The 17,921-nt window shown below is 39.5% G+C and overlaps 1 long non-coding RNA gene across 1 annotated transcript; it reads left to right on the plus strand.

Annotated features, from left to right (window-relative positions):
- LOC125087263 (uncharacterized) lies at positions 1-17,143 on the plus strand. The gene is made up of 3 exons (XR_007123399.1): positions 1-123; positions 2,979-2,981; positions 17,131-17,143. It is a non-coding gene; the product is annotated as an uncharacterized LOC125087263 (long non-coding RNA).
- The last annotated feature ends 778 nt before the right edge of the window (positions 17,144-17,921 follow it).

Here is a 17,921-nt window from a genome sequence, read left to right on the forward strand (position 1 = left end):
TAGAGCAAAGGCCATGTTGGTTGGGCCTGGCCACACACAGGTGGCAAATGAGATTGTAACACAGAGAAAGGTGCACAATCATGCTAGGTCACACGTAAGTGACCAACTGAATTACAATTTACCGTATAGTAGACATTTGAACTAGCCTATCACCTTGGTGAGAATTGGTGCCCAAAAGGCAGGGCCCATACTCCTTGGTAGCTAGGGAGACAGTATGCACACTTTACTGATTGGATGTCTCCACCTGACCCAACTCATCCTTGCATTCAGGCTGTTATCTCTACCTGACCTGACCCACACTTGTATTTGGGCTCTGTTACCTGAGACTGGTTTCCTGGACTTTTTAAAAAATAAGATCCCTTGGGTGGGGGGGGAAGTTTTACTGAATAAACAACAAAATGGCTGTTCAACCGAGGTGTGGCCGCTCTAGCTAAATAGGCCCTTACAAGATTCAAACTGGATCCCTTACAGAGGGATCCCTTACAGAGGAATTAAAGGTGAAGGCGAATAGGTCAGAAGCAGTGTCTGAACTTGACTCTAAGCTCCTCTGCCAATGATCAGAGGTAATCACTAAGATGACCCCTAGAGAACCACATACCCTGGTATTCACACCCTTGTGTAGTCCCTTTATACGTTGTGCCAGGATTGGTCTGCGCATGACCAATAGCATACAGTAGAAATGATAGCACACCACTTCCAGGACTAGTTTATATGAAGACTGTAGCTTCTATCTCACTCTTGTGTGCTCTCTCTATCTGATCACTCTCTCTGGGAGAAGCAAGCTCTTGGGAACAGCTTTAGGAGGAGCTCACATGGTAAAGAATGAAAGCCTCAGACAACAGCCAGTGAGGTGCTGAGGCCAACCACTGACTATGTGAGTGAACTTGGAAGCAGAGTCTCCATCCTCAATCAAGACTTGAGATGACTGCAACCTCACAAGAGAGACCCTGAACCAGAACACCCTAGCTAAGCCACTCTCAGATTCCTGACCCTTATAAACTGTGCGATAATAAGTGTTTGGTGTTTCTACCTGTTTAGTTTTGGGGTAATTTATTATACAGCAATAGGTAACTAAAACATTCTTCCCTCAAAAGATTCAGCAGACGTTGAACCTAATAAATAGGAATTAAATGACTGGGCACCAGCAAAGTGCAGAAATGTTGTCTTTTCTTTACTGAGATGGTGCCACTCCCTTCTGCCAGTGGACTGGATTCAGGACAGAGAAATGGACAAGGTGGATAGTCAAGGATAGATCATGACCTTGAGCTGATTCAAGAGAGAGGATTCAGGTAGATAGTCAGGTATGGGTGCTAAGCCACGCTAAGCACTAGGCACTTCTGGGTATTACAAATCTCGCACAGAAATTATATGTCATCAGAGGGAAGTTTGCCATCATGGTTTACAGCACTTGAGAAATGATGTGTTAGTTCCCAGGTGTCCTGGAAGCTTCAAGCCAAAGCCCCCCAAGCTGGGCAGCATAGTCACTTGCATTGGGTAATTTAAGGTAAAGACTAATTTTCAAGAGCAGCAAATCTTTGCAAGTCACTTCTTCCCTCCCACTCGTTTTTTTACACAGAAGGGGAACATTTGCTGTTTTTTTAGTGCCTAGAGCCTTAGCATCTGCCCCCTTGTCATTTGGGAATTGAGTTTTTCAGCACTTGCTGATTTTCAAAGTAGCCATTAATCACCCATGACAAACCAGAAGTGGTTATAAACTGGAGCACTGAAGGGTTAACCCAGGGATTCTTCATCTCTGATGTGCCTGACATTTATTCTGCATGGTCTATGAAGCTGGTGTGTGTAAAGTGGATACCCCAGAACCCAAGAGAGAGCCTGTGCTGGGAAGGCCTGCGATCCAGGCCTCCCTGGACGGGTTTTCTAAAGTCTTTCTTCCAGCATCAAGTCTGCTCACAGGTATTCTTCTGTCTTAGGAGACCCCACAGGACGGTGCTTCCAGAATGGTGCCAGTGACTTCCCTCCAGTATGGGCTGGCTCCACTGCTAAACTATTCCCACTAGAAATGTTTGCAATCCTAGTATATGTGCTGCCGAAGTGAGCACGAAATGTTTGCAATCCTAAATGAACCTATTTTGGATCCTGAGACTTAAAGGACTCTCTAAATTAGCACAGGGCTTTTACTCAAGGAGGGTCATTCGTATCACCTCACCCTAGTGATTCTTCCTTTTAACCTTCTGACAAGGTATCCATTCACAAAGAATTGAATATGATTTTAAACTCTCTTATCTGGAAGCTAGAAAGCAGAGATGAACTAAATGTAGACTTGTGGTGTCAGGGGAAGGCAACTCATGATAAGCAGCCTCCGTTAAGTGTTAAGAAAATGTCCAAATGACTGACCAGTAGTCTTTATCATTGGGTGTTTGGATGGGCCAACCTGAGCTGGTGGTCAGGAGCAAAACCTTTCTGTTACCTCCAGTCTCTCTTTGCAAGCAGGGCTTTTGCTTCCTAACTGTAGGAAGAAGAGGTTTGGGCAGGCAAAGGAGGAGAGGAGAGAAAGCTGAGTGGGGCAGAAACTAGGGTAGTATGGAAACAGCTTTTTTCTTGGACTCTTGGATGGATTTGAACACCCATGGGTAGGGGCATAAGGAGCAGTCAGAATCATTCACGAGAAGCTTGAGGACACTATGGACACAGGCAGAGCTGCTTCTGGGCCCTGGGATAGAGTCAGACACAGCTGTTGGAAAAGGTCCATCTCAGTAGAGCTAAACATGCCTCCGGTCCCTCAAAGAAGGGGAATTCCTGAAACCATTCACATTCCTAACTCCATCTGCTTCTCATAGAATCCAATCTGTGATTTGTACACATTGGTCTTGTTAGAACCTTGTTCTACTCATAATTAGAATTACTGTAAAAGATTTGAGAAAAACTAATACCTGTGCTTAAAGACAAACAGGAAGTTTTCATATCACTAGAGTATGCTTAGCATCCTGGGGCTTTGGAAGTTTGACTCTCTAGAACAGCTAGTACATTTCATTCAGTCTCCAATGTGGTGTCTGAAATATGTTTCTTTAAAGTGACCATAGACACCTGAAAGAGTGGGAGATGGTATTTGGTTAGCATGAGGCTTAGCCATGCTGTCAACAAAGGCCATGGACCATCTCACATCCTACTTTCTCTAATAACCTATCCGGGGTTTTCTAGAAGGGCCTCTATGGCTGGACACCTGGAAAAATGTTTTCAGAAGCCTATTCTAGCCTCCCATTCCCAGATCTCTTGACACTTAGAGATGTTTATGCCTACAGGGCAGGGTCTAAAGACAAAATTACAAGAACCCCATTGTATAGATGAAAATGTAACTTTTGATTAAATGAAGGAACATGGAATCCAGAATCTCACTAAACCCAGTTAGAAACATGTGGTAACATTAGAAGGTATCTTTGGATGTGGCCAAATGGACCCCCTTCATTTTGCTGCCCACATGGGTGTCTGCTTTGTTTTTGTAAAATAATAGCCAATTAAATGGGGCTCTATGGCACTGCCAGGGCAAGTAATGCCAGTGGGCCCAGCTAAAGCACCACTGGGAAATGCCACTAGAAACACAGCAGGTTCTATTCTGGTGCTGGTGATGGCAGCATGGCAGTAGTTTAAGGGGCTACAAAATTTTGGGTCTGGCACAGTGGTTATAAACATTATCACTTGTATGTCTTTAATGGCTATAAAGTCTCCAAGTCTGGATTCTCATCTTTCCTACAAATTACTTTCTTTTCTGCTTAAGTTAAACAGAGTCAGTATTTGCAACCCAGACCCAACTTTCAGTAGCCTCCAAGATGTAGACAAAGGAAGAAAACTTATTTCAATAGGAAGACTCAAATGTCTCCCAAAACAGAACTGTACACCTGTCTGATGCACTCTTTCCCCCTGCTGGATATACTCCATTTCTGGTGGCTTGGGGTACACATTTGGTGTTTTGTTCTTTCAATTTGAACCATGACAACTGTCTCAAAGATAGCGCACAGGCCTGGATCAGGTACTCTGGCAGACAAGGAAGAGCCATGTTCTTAAAGGACTAGCCGAAAGGTAGAGGGTGGGTCCCTATGCTAATTAATGAAACTTAAAGAATGATACAAAATAGCCACTTTCCTTCCACAAAAACAGACTTCTGCATAAAGTGCCTCAGATGACATCCTGCCTCAGTCCTGCTCCTTGAGGAGCAGAGCTGAGACAAAACTTGCTTGGGGGTAGTTGTTTTGTCCTGGTCACTGAGGGATCAGCAGTGAAGAGAAAGGGAGCATGAGATGGGGAGGAATGAAAGCCATCACCAGATGTGCCATCATCATTGAGTAGTCACCACTGTAGGCCAGTGGGGGTCAGCCTTCTGAGAAGGCCAGGAAAAGTGTAACTCAGAATTGTCTACCTTGGGGGCAAAAGGGAAAAGCATTAACAATGGGCTATGTCCACAGGCCAAAGGTTGCTCCATGGGGCCCTAACCCCACACATCCAGATTGCACATGTAGCTGTGCAAGGTAGGCTCTCACAACTCCCACCTCCCTGTCACCCCAGGCCATAACAGTAGCTCTAGGGCAGGTGTGGCCCTGCCAGCAAAAGGCACTGACACTGGGAACTGTGCATTCTAGCTGTGCCTGGAATTAGATGCTAGGCCATAGGGATGTAAGAAGTCATGCAAAGCATCCCATCTCATTCCCACTGGTGCTCTCTCATAACCCATCATGCTTTTCAGAAGGTTAGTATCATGTTGCATATTTGCTAAGAAAGATTGTTGCCTAAGTTTGGTCATTTTCAGGGTTTTGGCTTAAAGATTTCATTTTTTTTTTTAAGATTTTATTTATTTATTTGACACAGAGAGAGATCACAAGCAGGCAGAGAGGCAGGCAGAGAGAGAGGAGGAAGCAGGCTCCCCGCTGAGCAGAGAGCCCAATGCGGGGCTCGATTCCAGGACCCTGAGATCATGACCCAAGCTGAAGGCAGCGGCTCAACCCACTGAGCCACCCAGGCACCCGCCCCCCCTTTTTTTTTTTTTATAAGATTTTATTTATTTATTAAGATTTCATTTTTTAAAAATAATCTCTTCACCTAACAGGCTCAAACTCAGAACCTCTAGATCAAGTCACTTGCTCTACTGACTGAGTCAGCTAGGACCCCCAGTTATTTTCAATATTTCTGGGACAAGCCCCACATCATCATGGAGGAAAAGGAAAGATCCTGCCCAGTCTTGGACTCTTTTTCTTATGTACACTCTTTAGCTTATGCATCATTGCTTTGGATTCATTACCGTGGCCTGGGCACAGGGAATAGTGTCCTAAGAGTTGGGTTTGGGGGAAGGAAAAGAAATCCTATTTAGGTCTAAAGCAGGAGCCTCAGGCTCCAGGCCAGCTTTTTCAGGCTCTGTATGGAGGTCTGGGGGTATATATCACAGACTCTGCTAAAGTGGCTGCTAGTATCTCATGACCTATTGTTCCTTGTGTGTGTGGCTCCCTTGAGGATCTCCCAGGAAGTATGTTACTGAACCAAGACATGACACAGGATTTCTCACCACTTTGAAGGCAATAGAGCACCTGCCTTTACCCATGACAATTACCTGGGCAAAGACGTGAATGATGTATTCCACCAATAACCTGAAGCTCTTCTGTATAGGTTTCATTTTTAGTTACCAGAATTGTTTACCTTAAGTTATTTTTCTCCTCATTGTCTTCTGGGGAATGCCCTTTAAAAAACTGTACTGTGGGACGCCTGGGTGGCTCAGTTGGTTAAGCAGCTGCCTTCGGCTCAGGTCATGATCCCAGTGTCCTGGGATCGAGTCCCACATCAGGCTCCTTGCTTGGCGGGGAGCCTGCTTCTCCCTCTGTCTCTGCCTGCCATTCTGTCTGCCTGTGCTTGCTCTCTCTCCCTCTCTCTCTGACAAATAAATAAAAAAAAATCTTTAAAAAAATCTTTAAAAAATTTTTTAAAAAATTGTACTGTATTTTGTTACTGTAAAAATTTTGTTACTGTAAAGCAGTAATGAAATGAAGCTTAGGGTTGGAATTCTGGCCATAATTATGTAACAATATCTCTGAATACATTATCATTGACAAAGTATCAAAGTAAATTATGAATTAAGTAAAAGAGTTCAGAGTTCATTAGTTTCCTCTAAGCTTAAGTTTATACTAATTTTATTCTTCATTCCTAGTGATACTGTAACACCAGTATTGTAGTCACTAAATACTTTTTTCAGCAAAGAATTTCTCTGTAAGTCTAAAACAAACTTTTCTCAACTAACTGATATCTTTTTCAAGTCCACTAAGTCCAAGTGAGCTGTTAACAATTCTTTTTTCTATAAGAGTAGTCATCCAAACAGCATTAATGGATATGAAAACATTAAATATGATAGCTATTAAATTGTGGTATCTGTGTCCTCTACCATTAAATATGCAAAAGCTATAACGTGGTCTCAATATAGGCTGAACTGTCATTGACAAATAAGGGTGCTAACTCAGGGAAGAAGCAGCCTAATCTAGTACTAGAGTCAGAAACTGCCCATCACGCTTACCCTGACTTTTAGCCCAGTCTCTTCCCTTCCAATTGCTCTTTTGCCCAGAGAGAGCTCTTCAAGCAACCATACTACAACACATCTCTTGTATCTGACTTTAGCTTTTATGTAAGTGTTAGCAAAGTTCCATCTTCATATCCTTGCTAGAATTTGTTGGTGTTTAACACTTATAACCCTATTTATTCAGAGATTAAAGTTTAGAGAAAATAAGATTATCCCATGTTGTACTTGAAAGAACACAGGTATATTCTGTATAACAGCCCAACATATGATGTAAAAAAGTATCACGGAAAACATAGATAGGCCAGTGGGCATGGCAGTTGCCAAGGAAGAAACAGTGAGTGTGTACTGATATCTTGTCACAGGTAGGTGTCTCTCTCCTCCCCTTTTGGAGAAATGCTCCCCTACACCCTCCAGCCATATAGCTCTGGTCAGTCTGCCAGTCACAGGCTGAATTCATCAGTGATTTGCCACATGTCCTTGTTCCAGCCAAATTCACACTAATCTAAGTCCGTCCTTGGAATTTTTCTTACTGAAGTTGTTGTGGGAATGCTTTTTTTCTCTTTGATTTTGTGGCTATTAAAAAAAAAAAAAGTGTCTGGAGCTGCCTGAAGCTTTTGTTCCAGTTTCCTCTGTATAGGGAGCCTGGGAGAACCAAATCAGCATGCAAAGAGAGGTAAGTACAAATGTACAAATGCTTGGAGGTACCAATGACATCCAAGTCCCTCAGTCTCGTTATCCCTGAGATCAGCTCTACCCGTACCCCCTCGTAGACAAAGGCAAAAACCTCTAACTGCCAGAGTCCAAATACAGAATGCTTCATAAACAGAGATGCCAACTGGGGCTCAAAGGCAGGTTAAGGCCTTGGATGCATGTTAAGAAAAAGAAGTGCAGGCTGGTGGCCTTACAATGATCAGCCCAAAGAAGCAAATGTGCTGTCCAGGAATGGAGAGAAGATTGATCAGAAATGGAAATAAGATAGTATACTTTTGGGTGCTATCATTGTTGAAATAAATAACTTCTAAATTGGTTCAGATTTCTAAAGTAAATGTTGAAAAGTTTCCCTCACATGCTTGTTTCACAATCAGTTCTTATCCCTAGAGAATACCAATGAGATCAGTCTCTTTTATATCCATGCAGCTGTTTTTTGCATATACTAGAGTTATACATAACTATTTTAGATATGTTTGAGTGCCAAAGTAAGACAGTTGGCCTGCATTTAGTAGGCAGTGGAAACCACTGTAGTATTTCTTTATTTTTTAAAGCTTTTATTTATTTATTTGAGATAGAGAGCATGAGCAGGGACAGAGGGAGAGGGAGAGGCAGCCTCCCTGCTGAGCAGGGAGCCTGACTCAAGGCTCTCGATTCCAGGACCCTGGGTTCATGACCCAAGCCAAAGGCAGACACTTAATCAACTGAGCTACCAGGTGCCTCTGTCATATTTCTTTCTTGAGGCATAATTTACAAAAAATAAAATGAATGTTGTAGATTCTTAAAAGACTTACATAGAGAGAGTAGTGTTTTAGGAGGATTTGGTTATCAAAAGAGTCCTGAATTTCACTAGGTGGGCTTAATAGAATATGTGACATGACTGAGAAAAATAAAATAAAATGACCTGTGGAAAAATATCAAAGTTCTAATACAGGTGTAACTGGAGTTTCAGAAAGAAGGAAGACATAGAAAGGGTAAAAATATTTGTAGAAATAGTCCAAATTTCCAAATTTGATAAGAAATGTGAATTAAAAAAATGAAGAATCTTAGTGAGCAGGACAAATACAAATAAGTCACACCTAGGTACATTATAGTTTATTGTTAAAAACCAAAGATAGAAGAAATCTTAAAAGAAGCCTGATGAAAAAGGATACTTTACACACAAGAGAACAAAATTAGGAACTATGGTTGATTTCTCATCAACATCAATTGAAGGCAAAAAGTCAATGTAATGACATGTTCCAAAATGCTGAAAGAACCTCACACCTGTTAGAATGGCTATTATCAAAAAGACAGGAAATCACAAATGTTGGTGAGGATGTGGAAAGGGAACCCTTGTGCACTGTTAATGAGAATGTAAATTTGTGCAACCATTATGGAAGACTATGAAGTTTGCTCAAAAAATAAAAAATAAAACTACTATATGATTAAACAATTCCATTTCTGGGTATTTACCCAAGGAAAATGAAAGCACTAACTCCAAAATACACATACCTCATGTTTATTGTAACCAAAATGTACAAGGTGTACAATAGCCACAACATGGAAACAGCCTAACTGTCCATCAGTAAATGAATAGATAAAGAAAATGTGGTATATATATATCCACACAGTAGGATATTATTCAACTATTAAAAAAGGGAAATCTTGTCTTTATGCAACGTGGGTGAAACTTGAGGGTTTTATGCTAAGTGAAATAAGTCAGAGAAAGACAAGTACCATATGATCTCACTTATATGTGGAATCTAAAAACAAAAACCAAGCTTATAGGTAAAGACAACAGATTGGTGATTACCAGAGCTGGTGAAATGGATGAAGGGGGTCAAAAGGTATAAACTTCCACTTATGGGGTACCTGGTTGGCTCAGTCAATTAATTTCTGACAAATGTATATGGTAATACATATAAAGCAATAACTATTACACTAAATTGTGAGGCTTATAATATATGTGGATGCTATATATATGTATATCGTAAGTATATATTTTATGTATATGTGTATACATATACATATATACAGCTATCATACAAAGGATAATGTAAGTCAGTGAAAGTACATGACTGTAAGGTATAGTTTGGGTGAAATGGTATGATATTAACTCAAAATAGACTGTGAAAAGGTAAGGATATGTATTATAATCCCTAAAGCAACCACTAAAATAAAAGTCAGCCGATAAAAATAAAATTATAAAAAAAATTACACAAAAGAAGATAAGAAAGAAAGAACAAAGGAACAAAATACAATTTAGACAAGCAGAACACACAGAGCAAAATGGCAACCCTAAATCTAACCATGATTATATTAACTGTAAGTAGACTAAACACTCAAAAAGCAGAGATTGTCAGTTTCATTGAGGAAAAAAAGACATATCTAACATGCTATCTGCAAGATTTTTTTAAAGTTTTTATTTAAATTCTAATCAGTTAACATACAGTGTCATATTAGGTCCATTTGTACAATATAGTAATTTATCACTTACATACAACATTGGGTGCTCATCACAAGTACACTCCTTAATCCCCATCACTTATTTCACCCATCCCCTCACTCACCTACCATCTGGTAATCATGTTTGTTTTCTATAGTTAAGAGTCTGTTTCTTAGTTTACCCCGTCTCTCTTTCCCCCCTTTGCTTATTTATTGTTTCTTAAATTCCAGATATGATTAGAAATCATATGGTATTTGTCTTTCTCTGACTAACTTATTCAGCCTAACAAAATACTCTCTAGCTCCATCCATGCTGTTGCAAATGGCAAGATCTCATTCTTTTTGATGGTTGAGTAATAGTAATATTCATATATATGAATATATGCATACAAATATTCATATATATGAATATTCATATAAATATGAATAGGTTCATATTCATATAAATATGAATATAAACATGTATATTCATATTTATATGAATATAATTTATATATTCATATACATGAATATATGTATATATGTATACACATATTCATATATATATCTCACAGAGTCTTCATCCATTCATCTATCAATGGACACTTGGGCTGTTTCCATACATTGACTCTTGTAGACAATGCTGCTATAAACATCAGGGTGCATGTATCACTCTGAATTAGGATTTTTGTATAAAAGAGATATTTTAAATACAAAGATATAGATAAGTTTAAAGTAAACCTACGGAAGAGAGTATACCATGCAAAAAGGAAGCTTAAGAAAATTAAATTTGGATACAGGAGTCAAGATGGCGGAGAAGTAGCAGGCTGAGACTAATTCAGGTAGCGGGAGATCAGCTAGATAGCTTATCTAAAGATTACAAACACCTACAAATCCAACGAGAGATCGAAGAGAAGAAGAACAGCAACTCTAGAAACAGAAAATCAACCACTTTCTGCAAGGTAGGACTGGCGGAGAAGTGAATCCAAAGCGACGGGAAGATAGACCGCGGGGGGAGGGGCCGGCTCCCGGCGAGCGGCGGAGCAACGGAGCACAAAATCAGGAGTTTTAAAAGTCTGTTCCCCTGAGGGACATCGCTCCAGAGGCTTAACCGGGGTGCAGCCCACGCGGGGTCAGCGTGGCCTAAGGTCCCGCAGGGTCACAGAAGGATCGGGGGTGTCTGAGTGTCACAGAGCTTGCAGGTATTAGAACGGGGAAGCCGGCTACAGAGACAGAACAGAGGAGTGACTCCCAGCTCGGGGTTACCTTGAACTGGTCGCAGGCTCGGTCAGCTCGGAGCGCGGCCAGAGGCCAGGGTGGCGGGAGTCATTGGGCGCTGTTCTCTGAGGGCGCACTGAGGAGTGGGGCCCCGGGCTCTTGGCTCCTCCGGGCCGGAGACCGAGAGGCCGCCATCTTCATTCCCGCCCTCCGGAACTCTACGGAAAGCGCTCAGGGAACAAAAGCTCCCGAAAGAAAACCCGAGCGGATTACTCAGCCCGGCCCCTGGTAAGGGCGGTGCAATTCCGCCTGGGGCAAAGACGCTTGAGAATCACTACAACAGGCCCCTCCCCCAGAAGATCAGCAAGAAACCCAGCCAGGACCAAGTTCACCTAACAAGGCGTGTAGTTTCAATACCAAGGAGAGCGGCAGAATTCCAGAAGAGGAGAAAGCAAAGCACGGAACTCATGGCTTTCTCCCCATGATTCTTTAGCCTTGCAGTTAAATTAATTTTTTTTCTTTTATTTTTCAATTTTTTTTTCTTCTTCTGCTAAATTTTTTTAACTTTTACCCTTTTCTTTTTTAACATTTTTTAACTAGTTTATCTAATATATATATATATTTTTTTTTTTCCTTTTTATACTTTTTCTTTATTGGTTTTCTTTTTTTAATTTTTTTTTCTTTCTTTCTGAACCTCTTTTTATCCCCTTTCTCCCCCCCCCCCCCACGATTTGGGATCTCTTCTGATTTGGCTAAAGCATATTTTCCTGGGGTTGTTGCCACCCTTTTAGTATTTTACTTGCTCCTTCATATACTCTTATCTGGACAAAATGACAAGGCGGAAAAATTCACCACAAAAAAAAGAACAAGAGGCAGTACCAAAGGCTAGGGACCTAATCAATACAGACATTGGTAATATGTCAGATCCAGAGTTCAGAATGATGATTCTCAAGGTTCTAGCCGGGCTCGAAAAAGGCATGGAAGATATTAGAGAAACCCTCTCAGGAGATATAAAAGCCCTTTCTGGAGAAATAAAAGAACTAAAATCTAACCAAGTTGAAATCAAAAAAGCTATTAATGAGGTACAAACAAAAATGGAGGCTCTCACTGCTAGGATAAAGGAGGCAGAAGAAAGAATTAGCGATATAGAAGACCAAATGACAGAGAATAAAGAAGCTGAGCAAAAGAGGGACAAACAGCTACTGGATCACGAGGGGAGAATTCGAGAGATAAGTGACACCATAAGACGAAACAACATTAGAATAATTGGGATTCCAGAAGAAGAGGAAACAGAGAGGGGAGCAGAAGGTATATTGGAGAGAATTATTGGAGAGAATTTCCCCAATATGGCAAAGGGAACAAGCATCAAAATCCAGGAGGTTCAGAGAACCGCCCTCAAGATCAATAAGAATAGGTCCACACCCCGTCACCTAATAGTAAAATTGACAAGTCTTAGTGACAAAGAGAAGATCCTGAAAGCAGCCAGGGAAAAGAAGTCTGTAACGTACAATGGTAAAAATATTAGATTGGCAGCAGACTTATCCACAGAGACCTGGCAGGCCAGAAAGAGCTGGCATGATATATTCAGAGAACTAAACGAGAAAAACATGCAGCCAAGAATACTATATCCAGCTAGGCTATCATTGAAAATAGAAGGAGAGATTAAAAGCTTCCAGGACAAACAAAAACTGAAAGAATTTGCAAATACCAAACCAGCTCTACAGGAAATATTGAAAGGGGTCCTCTAAGCAAAGAGAGACCCTAAAAGAAGTAGATCAGAAAGAAACAGAGACAATATACAATAACAGTCACCTTACAGGCAATACAATGGCACTAAATTCCTATCTCTCAATACTTACCCTGAATCTTAATGGGCTAAATGCCCCAATCAAAACACAGGGTATCAGAATGGATAAAAAAACAAAACCCATCTATATGTTGCCTACAAGAAACTCATCTTAAACCTGAAGACACCTCCAGATTTAAAGTGAGGGGGTGGAAAAGAATTTACCATGCTAATGGACATCAGAAGAAAGCAGGAGTGGCAATCCTTATATCAGATCAATTAGATTTTAAGCCAAAGACTACAATAAGAGATGAGGAAGGACACTATATCATACTCAAAGGAACTATCCAACAAGAAGATCTAACGATTTTAAATATCTATGCCCCTAACGTGGGAGCAGCCAACTATATAAACCAATTAATAACAAAATCAAAGAAACATATCGACAATAATACAATAATAGTAGGGGACTTTAACACTCCCCTCACTGAAATGGACAGATCATCCAAGCAATAGATCAACAAGGAAATCAAGGCCTTAAATGACACACTGGACCAGATGGACATCACAGATATATTCAGAACATTTCATCCCAAAGCAACAGAATGCACATTCTTTTCTAGTGCACATGGAACATTCTCCAGAATAGATCACATTCTTGGTCCAAAATCAGGTCTCAACCGGTATCAAAAGATTGGAATCATTCCCTGCATATTTTCAGACCACAATGCTCTGAAGCTAGAACTCAATCACAAGAGGAAATTTGGAAAGAACCCAAATACATGGAGACTAAACAGCATCCTTCTAAAGAATGAATGGGTCAACCAGGAAATTAAAGAAGAATTGAAAAAATTCGTGGAAACAAATGATAATGAAAACACAACGGTTCAAAATCTGTGAGACACAACAAAGGCAGTCCTGAGAGGAAAATATATAGCGGTACAAGCCTTTCTCAAGAAACAAGAAAGGTCTAAGGTACACAACCTAACCCTACACCTAAAGGAGCTGGAGAAAAAACAAGAAAGAAAGCCTAAACCCAGCAGGAGAAGAGAAATCATAAAGATCAGAGCAGAAATCAATGAAATAGAAACCAAAAAAACAATAGAACAAATCAACGAAACGAGGAGCTGGTTCTTTGAAAGAATTAATAAGATTGATAAACCCCTGGCCAGACTTATCAAAAAGAAAAGAGAGAGGACCCAAATAAATAAAATCATGAATGAAAGAGGAGAGATCACAACGAACACCAAAGAAATACAGACAATTATAAGAACATACTATGAGCAACTCTATGCCAACAAATTTGACAATCTGGAAGAAATGGATGCATTCCTAGAGACATATAAACTACCACAACTGAAACAGGAAGAAATAGAAAGCCTCAACAGACCCATAAACAGTAAGGAGATTGAAACAGTCATCAAAAATCTCCAAACAAACAAAAGCCCAGGGCCAGATGGCTTCCTGGGGGAATTCTACCAAACATTTAAAGAAGAACTAATTCCTATTCTCCTGAAACTGTTCCAAAAAATAGAAATGGAAGGAAAACTTCCAAACTCATTTTATGAGGCCAGCATCACCTTGATCCCAAAACCAGACAAGGATCCCATCAAAAAAGAGAACTACAGACCAATATCCTTGATGAACACAGATGCAAAAATTCTCACCAAAATACTAGCCAATAGGATTCAACAGTACATTAAAAGGATTATTCACCACGACCAAGTGGGATTTATTCCAGGGCTGCAAGGCTGGTTCAACATCTGCAAATCAATCAATGTGATACAACACATTAATAAAAGAAAGAACAAGAACCATATGATAGTCTCCATAGATGCTGAAAAAGCCTTTGACAAAGTACAGCATCCCTTCCTGATCAAAACTCTTCAAAGTGTAGGGATAGAGGGCACATACCTCAATATTATCAAAGCCATCTATGAAAAACCCACCGCAAATATCATTCTCAATGGAGAAAAATTGAAAGCTTTTCTGCTAAGGTCAGGAACACGGCAGGGATGTCCGTTATCACCACTGCTATTCAACATAGTACTAGAAGTCCTAGCCTCAGCAATCAGACAACAAAAGGAAATTAAAGGCATCCAAATCGGCAAAGAAGAAGTCAAACTATCACTCTTCGCAGATGATATGATACTATATGTGGAAAACCCAAAAGACTCCACTCCAAAACTGCTAGAACTTGTACAGGAATTCAGTAAAGTGTCAGGATATAAAATCAATGCACAGAAATCAGTTGCATTTCTCTACACCAACAGCAAGACAGAAGAAAGAGAAATAAAGGAGTCCATCCCATTTACAATTGCACCCAAAACTATAAGATACCTAGGAATAAACCTAACCAAAGAGACTAAGAATCTATACACAGAAAACTATAAAGTACTCATGAAAGAAATTGAGGAAGACACAAAGAAATGGGAAAATGTTCCATGCTCCTGGATTGGAAGAATAAATATTGTGAAAATGTCTATGCTACCTAAAGCAATCTACACATTTAATGCAATTCCTATCAAAGTACCATCCATTTTTTTCAAAGAAATGGAACAAATCATCCTAAAATTTATATGGAACCAGAAACGACCTCGAATAGCCAAAGGAATATTGAAAAAGAAAGCCAAAGTTGGTAGCATCACAATTCCGGACTTCAAGCTCGATTACAAAGCTGTCATCATCAAGACAGCATGGTACTGGCACAAAAACAGACACATAGATCAATGGAACAGAATAGAGAGCCCAGAAATAGACCCTCAACTCTACGGTCAACTCATCTTCGACAAAGCAGGAAAGAACGTCCAATGGAAAAAAGACAGCCTCTTCAATAAATGGTGTTGGGAAAATTGGACAGCCACATGCAGAAAAATAAAATTGGATCATTTCCTTACACCACACACGAAAATAGACTCAAAATGGATGAAGGATCTCAATGTGAGAAAGGAATCCATCAAAATCCTTGAGGAGAACACAGGCAGCAACCTCTTCGACCTCAGCTGCAGCAACATCTTCCTAGGAACATCGCCAAAAGCAAGGGAAGCAAGGGCAAAAATGAACTATTGGGATTTTATCAAGATCAAAAGCTTTTGCACAGCAAAGGAAACAGTGAACAAAACCAAAAGACAACTGACAGAATGGGAAAAGATATTTGCAAATGACATATCAGATAAAGGGCTAGTGTCCAAAATCTATAAAGAATTTAGCAAACTCAACACCCAAAGAACAAATAATCCAATTAAGAAATGGGCAGAGGACATGAACAGACATTTCTGCAAAGAAGACATCCAGATGGCCAACAGACACATGAAAAAGTGCTCCACATCACTCGGCATCAGGGAAATACAAATCAAAACCACCATGAGATATCACCTCACACCAGTCAGAATGGCTAAAATTAACAAGTCAGGAAATGACAGATGCTGGCGAGGATGCGGAGAAAGGGGAACCCTCCTACACTGTTGGTGGGAATGCAAGCTGGTGCCACCACTCTGGAAAACAGCATGGAGGTTCCTCAAAATGTTGAGAATAGAACTACCCTATGACCCAGCAATTGCACTGCTGGGTATATACCCTAAAGATACAAACGTAGTGATCCGAAGGGGCACGTGCACCCGAATGTTTATAGCAGCAATGTCTACAATAGCCAAACTATGGAAAGAACCTAGATGTCCATCAACAGACGAATGGATAAAGAAGATGTGGTATATATACACAATGGGATACTATGCAGCCATCAAAAGAAATGAAATCTTGCCATTTGCGACAACGTGAATGGCACTAGAGGGTATCATGCTTAGCGAAATAAGTCAATCGCAGATAGACAACTATCATATGATCTCCCTGATATGAGGGAAAGGAGATCCAACATGGGGGGTTAAAGGGGTAGGAGAAGAGTAAATGAAACAAGATGCAATTGGGAGGGAGACAAACCATAAGTGACTCTTAATCTCACAAAACAAACTCAGGGTTGATGGGGGGAGGGGGGTGGGATTATGGACACTGGGCAGGGTATGTGCTATGGTGAGTGCTGTGAAGTGTGTAAACCTGGTGATTCACAGACCTGTACCCCTGGGGATAAAAATATATTATATGTTTATAAAAAATAAAATTAATTAAAAAAAAAAGAAAATTAAATTTGCCACATAAGATTGTATATGGTACTCTGTAAGACAAAAAATTGCTTTCAATAAAGAAACATTTCAAATTATAGAAGAATAAATTCTTCAGGAAGACAAAAAATTAAAATTTAAAAGTATAGGTCACGTATACATGAGGCAAAAATGGGTAGAACTAAGAATAGAAAAAAAATCCATAATTATAGTTGGAAATTTAACTTTTCTCTCTCAGTTACTGATAGAAAAACTATACCAAAAAAAAAAAAAAAAAAAGAATCAGTGGGGACAGAGATTTGAAAAATACTGTTGACCAACTTGACCTAAATGACATCTGTAGAAAACTTTACCACCAACTTCAGAGTATATATGGTATATTCATCAAGGTAGATCATGTGCTGAACCAGAAACTAAGTGCCAATAAATTCAAAAGATAAAATTCATACAATATATGTTCTCTGTCCACAGTGAATTTAGAAATCAATAACTAAGTTATCTAGGAAAAAATAAACTGCAAATATTTGGAAATTAAACATACTTTCAACAAGTCAAAGAAGAAATTAAGGGAAATTATAAAATATTTTGAACTGATTAATAATTAAAACAAAGTATGTTAAAATGTATGGGATGTAGCTAAAACATGCTTAGAATCTCAGAAGAAAATTGTACCTACAATTGTTTATTTTAGAATGGAATAATTTTCTTAAATCAATAATCTAAGGTTCCACGTTGAGTAGCTATAAAGAAGAGCAAAGTAAATCCAAAGGAAGCACAATATAAATAAAATAATTGATGCAATTGAGAAAATTAATAGACTGTAAAAGAGAAAAATAGAGAAAATACAAAAATGGAGCATGTTAAGAAGATGAGAAGTTGGTTCTAAGATTAACAAAATTGATAAGCCATAGTTACACTAATCAAGAAAATAAAAAGAACACAAATTACCATTATCAGGGATGAAAAGACATTAAAAGGATAAGCAAACATTATGAATGATTTTATGGCATTAAATAATTTAGACAAATAAATTCCATGGAAAATACAAGCTTATTAAAGCTGATAGAAGGAGAAATAAGTAATCTAATGCCTATACCTATTAAAGATATTGACTATTATCAAAGTCCTTCTCATAAACAAGACTCTAGGCCCAGATGGTTTCATTAGCACATTCTATTAA

This window comes from Lutra lutra, chromosome 1, assembly GCF_902655055.1.
Source record: "Lutra lutra chromosome 1, mLutLut1.2, whole genome shotgun sequence".
In the NCBI taxonomy this organism is placed as follows: Eukaryota; Metazoa; Chordata; class Mammalia; order Carnivora; family Mustelidae; genus Lutra; species Lutra lutra.